This window comes from Nelumbo lutea, chromosome 3 (genome assembly GCF_056320005.1).
Source record: "Nelumbo lutea isolate HS-2025 chromosome 3, American lotus-T2T, whole genome shotgun sequence".
NCBI lineage: Eukaryota > Viridiplantae > Streptophyta > Magnoliopsida > Proteales > Nelumbonaceae > Nelumbo > Nelumbo lutea.
Genome location: NC_142686.1, coordinates 6,307,475 through 6,314,171, shown reverse-complemented (window position 1 = coordinate 6,314,171; position 6,697 = coordinate 6,307,475).

The window sequence follows — 6,697 nt, the reverse complement described above, 5'->3', positions numbered from 1 at the left end:
CAGTGTCATAGAGGACCTTGCTGACATGATAGATAGGTCTCTACACTCCATCTTCCCTCATCAAAATAGAACTGATTGCCTTGTCCCTGACCGAGAGGTATAGGTGCAACATGTCTCCTAGAAGTGGCCAAGTGAGCAGAGGGGGAGAGGCGATGTAAGATTTCAGCCTGTCAAAGGCACGCGAGCACTCTTTGGTCCACTAGAAGTCCTTCGGTTTCTTGATGGCTCGAAAGAAATGTAAGCATCAATCGGCCAACTTCGACATGAAACAACTGAGGGCGGCCACTTGGTCGATAAGTCTTTGAGTTTCTTTGATCGACCGAGGTGGTGCCATATCAAGGATAGCATGAATCTTCTCTAGGTTGGCCTCAATACCCTGTTGTGTAACAACAAAGCCCAAAAATTTGCCTGAAGTGACGCTAAAGGCACACTTGCTAGGATTAAGCTTCATGTTGTACTTCCGCAAGGTGGAAAAGGTCTCAGCTAGGTCCAAGGTGTGTTGGTCGGCCTTCAGGCTCTTCACAACCATATCATCCACGTAGGCTTCAACGTTTCTCCCCATTTTGCGCTTGAAAACCATATTCACAAGCCGTTGGTAGGTGGCTTTGGCGTTTTTGAGGCCGAAGGGCATTGACCTTGTAGCAGTAAGTGCCACGCTTGTGATGAATGAAGTCTTCTCCTCGCCCTCGAGGTGCATCTTGATCCGGTTATAACCGAAAAAGGCATCCATGAAGCTAAATAGATCGTACCCTCGGTGGCGTTAACGAGGTGATCGATTCTCGGCAACGGAAAACTATCTTTGGGACAGACTCGGTTGAGGTCTGTGAAGTCAATACAAATCCACCATTTCCCGTTAGTCTTCTTCACCATAAACACATTAAACAACCAGTTAGGGTAGTGTACCTCTTGGATGAAGCCGATGTCAAGTAGCTTGTCAACTTCCTCTCTGATGGCTTTCCAACGTTCTGGTGCAAAATTCCTCTTTTTTTGCTGATTGGCCTAGAGCTTGGGCCCACGCTCAATCTGTGAGTAATGGCCGAAGGGTCAATTCTGGGCATGTCAACAGTAGACCAAGCAGACTTCGGCATTATCTTTGAGGAAACTTACCAATTCAAAAAGGCTATCTAGAGGAAAGTTGGACCCAACGCGTATCGTCTTCTCAGACTCGTCCTTGTCTAGGGGTACCAAGACGAGGTCCTCGACCAGTTGGCCTCGGCTCGCTGGTTCGTCCCTAAGGTCGTGGCCCTCCAACGGTAAAGTTTCCTTGTTCTTGCCCTTCAGTGTTGCCACATAACAATGTCGGGCCATCTGTTGGTCCCCACGAACAACTCTGACGCCACGTTTGGTGGAGAACTTGAAGGTGAGGTGGTATGAGAAGATGGCTGCCTTAAGTGCGTTAAGGGTCGTCCGACCAACGATGGCGTTGTAAGGGGAGCCGATCTTCACAACCAGGAACTCAATCATCCTCGTCACCTGCCGTGTCGTTCCTACCGTGACTGATAGGGTGATTCTTCCCTCCGGTCTAACAATGTTCCTAGAGAAGCCAACAAGTGACACATTGGCCGGTTGTAGGTGCTCTAGCGCCAGCTTCATCTTCTCGAAAGCATCAGAGAAGAGGATGTGTTGATGAGCCGATGTTGACCAGTATCCACTTCACCATAAAGTTGATGATGACCATCGACACCACTAACACATCATCATGGGGTACTAAGATCCCCTTCAGGTCCTCGTCCATAAAGGTGAGGTCTCCATTCTGCTTCAGCTTCTTGGGAGTCAGCCCCTGGATGTTCAATTGCCTGGCGTAGGCCTTGCGGGCCGAGGCGCCACCCTAGGTCGTGCCCCTAGCAATGACATCGATGACTCCGACTAATTGTTGCGGCTATTGTTACTGCTGCAAGGACGAGGTGCCATCATCGCCTCTCACGTACTCTTTCAAGTGACCACAGTGGATGAGGGACTTGATCTCATTCTTCAAGTTGTAATAGTCCTCGGTGTCGTGGCCAGTGCCGTGGTGGTACTTGCAATACTTTTTTGGATTACCCCTCTTGAGGTTCCTCTTCATCTTTTCAGGCCACGTCATGTACTCCTTCCCTACATGCATGAGGATTTGTGTTCGGGTGGAGTTGAGTGGCGTATATTTGATGCAAGTTAGGGCCGGCGGCTTCTTGTTGCCATCTTTGTTGTTGTTGTTATTGTCATGGTTGTCTCCATTCTTCCTCTTCTTCTCTAGGCCCCCATCATTGTGGTCGGCCTCGCCTTCTTGGCGCTCGCTGATTGAGGCCTCAAAATTCCGCCTTGGTTTTGGGCGGTGTCTTGGCAACAGAGCACTTGAGGGCCGAGCCAGGAATGAGGCCATTGATTGCTGTGTGCATGGAGACCATGGGGTCAAGGCCCCGGACCTCGAGCCCTTCTTTCTTTAAGCGATCGATGTATGACTGCAGACTCTTGCCACGTTTCTACTGGATGGACATCAGTGAGACAATGCTTTTTTGGCACCGTCGGTTGCTGATGAAATGGGCGAGGAAAAGATTGGCGAACTGCTCCCATGAGCTGATGGAGCGAGGTGGGAGCCCGAAGAACCATCAACGGGCCACCCCCTTGAAGGTCACCTGGAAAGCTCGACACGTCAAGGCATTGGAATTCTGCAAAGGAGCATGAGTGCTCTAAAGCTTTCCAGGTGGTCGTCTAGATCAGTGGTTACATCATACATCTCCAGTGTGGGAGCTTTGAAGTGAGGTGGGAGAGGTTCCAAGGCGTCCATTTTGTTGGACGAAGGGTTCTGGCTTACGAAGGCATCACCTCAGCTCTTCTTGACCAGGCGGATTTCATCTTTCATGGCGCTGAGCTACACCTGTAGGTCGACAATCTTCTGGTCGATGGGAGCCTGGGCCTCATCCTAGTCCTCTCGGACATAGAATGGGTCGGCCTTGTCCCCGAGTACTCTGATGCGGGCGTGTCCTAATTCCTTTTGGCCCATCGGTCATTGAGGAGTTCTCGGAGGTCTGATACTTGAGAGGGAGAGGCGCAACGTCAGCCTCCAGCCCTCGGGGGAGGACTATAGTTGTCAGAGCGTTCGCCTTCATCCTGGGGGTTTTCCATTCGACACTGTCATTCTTGGTCTCGGCAGTGGTCATGAGACCGTACTAGATCTTCTCCCCATCAGTTGGGGAGATGGGAGGTCTTTAACGGTTGACTAGCGCATCGGCTGCTGTTGTTGGACCCTAAGGGGTCAGCCCTATTTGGTCCAACTGGGCACTGAACCAATGGAACATGGGAAGAGCGTTCGTTGTGGCGTCCCAGGCTCCCAACAGGACGACTACCCTGTGGGTGGCCTCCTATCGGGCGCCCCACCTCGTCCAGTCTCTATGTGATGTTATCGAGCCAGTCGAGGACCAACTTGTTGAAGATTAATCAGTTTTATGTTGTTTTTTGAGTAGATGTTTTGTGTTAGTTGTTAGATAGGAGGTGGGGACCACAGTAGTTATGCGAGTCCAAATTTTATTATGTTTTTGAGTCATATATGTTGTTTTCATGTTATGCCGCCCTATAAGAACATAATTATCTTTGTACTGCTCTATTATTTTTAGTATAAATAATAAGTGAAGGAGGCAGCTAGATTATTGCTCTCTTTTCTTTTCAAAGATCTCTCAATCTCTTCTTCTCCTTCTCTTTTCTTTCTCTCTTCAAGAAACCCTTTTCTTTTCATATTTTTTATTTCAGCAGATTTCTACTTGGTATCAGAGCACCGGCTAGGGTTCTTGAAGCATTCTCATGCAGCCCTAGATCGGCCAACTGCATGAAGTAACAAAGGGGTGACTGATCTACTATATATTGCCCAGTTCTTGGATTTTTTGGTGGGATCTAGTCATCAGGAAGGTGATCTAGTGTTCGGAATCAAAATCAGGAAGAACTGGAGTACGGGGAAGAGTCCCAGAAAAGTTGGACTCTTTGTTTTTTATCTGATCTTGGGCGCCCAGGTATTGTTAGTTTTCTTTTGTTATTCTGAAGAGGGCGGTTAAGTTTCTGGAATTTTCTGAGCCTCCCGGAGTGATCGATTCACTCTTCTCTCTATTGGAAGGTGTGGAGAGGAGAGAGATTTCTCTCCATAAAGGGTTTTCTTCTTCCAGAAGGGTTGGTTTCTGTATGGTGATATTAAATTGCTTTTGGAAAATCTCCTATCTATTTTTTCTTACTGTTGAACTGTTTGAAGTAAGATAGCGAGTTGGAGTACCGAGGTGAAATCCACCGGTACCGTGGGACTGGGTGTTGGAGGTAGTAGTGATATTTTTTGGTCTGGAATCATTACTATAGTAAACTCGATGGTACAAATTATTTAGAGTGGGCACAATCAGCCAAGATGGCTATTGGTGCCCATGGAAAATTAGGATACATCACTGGGGAGGAGAAGAAACCTGATACAGATTCTTCCCGATGGGTGCAGGAAAATTACATGGTAATGTCCTGGTTGTGTAATTCTATGTTACCTCATTGCAAAAAAAATTCCTATGGGCTAATAAACAAAATGAGGCCAGAGCCTACTAGTTAAGGAATCAGGTGATAAGTATGAAACAGGGAGAAAACCCCTTGCTGTGTATTTCTCCATGCTAAAAACCCTTTAGCAGGAAATAAATCACTTAGAAATTGTGGTATGGGAAAGTGTAAATGATGCAGCAACCTATCAAAGACCGTAGAGAGAAATAAGGTTTTTTAGTTCTTGGCAGGGTTGAACCCTGAATTTGACATTGCTAGGCAACATATTCTTTCTAGGGAGGGTGTGACACTCTCTCAAGCCTATGCCTTTGTCTCTGGAGAGGAGAGTAGGAGAAATGTCATGCTGAGACAGCCTAGGGTTGACTAGTCGGCTATGGTTAGTACAACCAAACCTAAGCCGAATGGAGACAGGGGGAGTCGTGAGACTAGAAGGGAAGATAAGGACTTGGTGTGTGATTATTGTAAGAAGCCTAAGCATACCAGGGACACTTGTTGGAAGCTTCATCTAAGTCTTATGCCTACCTGGGTAAGGAACAAGAAGGGAAATGCAAATGTGGCCACTATAGGAGACCCTTCAGCCCCTCTTTCCCAAACTGATTGGGAATCCATTGCAGTAGCAACAGTGATAACAGAATTGAGAGGTTTGGACAGCTTATGAGTAAGAAAGCTTCACCTAGCTCTGGCCTTTCAGATGGACAACAAAATGTAGGAGCCAACTACACCACTTCTTTTGCACATATAGGTAGTTTATATGCAACTTCAAATCTAGCATCCACTTCAGGTAAGGAGGGATCTCCCTGGATTATAGACTCGAGCATCTGAGCACATGACTAATGCCCCTACCCTTTTCAATTCCTATCAGTTGTGAGTCTCTACAGCAAATGGTTCACATATTCCCACTGCTGGGAACGGGATAGTTAGAGTGACCAATGATATAACTTTATCTTTTGTCTTACATGTCCCTAAACTTCATACCAACCTACTTTCTGTTAGTTCTTTGACAAAAAATTTGAATTATTCAGTGACCTTTTCTTCCTGGTAATTGTGTTTTGTAGGATCTGGAGTCAAAGAAGATGATTGGGAGTGGTCGTGAGGTGAATGGAGTCTACCTTCTGAATGAGATTCCGAGACATCAGAGCTATCATGTTAGCAGCAACAATAATAGTGGGCCAGAGTCAGTGAACCAGATTATGCTTTGGCACAATCGCTTGGGACATCTTTCTTTTAGTTCTTTGAAATTTCTTTTCCCAAAGTTGTTTGAGTCTGTTCAATTATCTACCTTGGAGTGTGAGAGTTGTCAATTAGGAAAGCATTGTAGACATTCTTTTAAACCAAGCAATAAAATAAGTACTTTTTCTTTTAATATTGTTCACACTGATGTATGGGGGCCATATCATATCCCTTCCATGGGAGGATACCGTTACTCTCTCTTGTTTGTGAATGATTATACTCGGTATTCTTGGATATATTTGATGAGATCACGAGATGAGGTTCCTAACTTGGTACGACAGTTCCACCAGATGGTTCTCACACAATTTGGAGCGAGAACTAAGGCTTTTAGATCAGATAATGCCAAAGAGTACTTTGAGGACCTGACTACGTATTTCTTAAAACATGGTGTGATTCATCAGAGCAGTTGTGCTTATACACCGCAATAGAATGGAATAGCTGAGAGGAAAAACAGACACATTGTGGAGGTGGCAAGAAATCTTATGTTATGTGCTTCAGTTCCTGTGCATTTCTAGGGAGATGCAGTTCTTACAGCCGTACGTTTGATTAACTGTGTTCCTTCACGGACTTTGGGGTTTAAGGTGCCATTTAATCTTATTTTTTCCAGATGGGGAGATATTTCACATATCTCTGAGGGTTTTTTGTTGTACTTCCTTTGTTCACATTCTTGGCCCCCATCGCAAGAAATTGGATCCTAAGGCCAAGAAATGTGTTTTCCTTGGATATGCTCAGAACCAAAAGGGGTATTACTGTTATGACCCAGTGTCGATGAGCAGATTTGTCACTATGGATATTACCTTTTTTTAATCCACCTTCTTCTTGAGTGGTTCTCCTCAGGGGGAGAGTTTTGGGGAGGAGAACTTACAATCTGTTCCTCTTCCTGTTTCTTTTGTGCCTCCATCAATTTCATAATCAATTCCATCAGCACCTCCATCAGTTTCTTTGCCAACACCTCCGTCAGTTTCATTACCTAAGC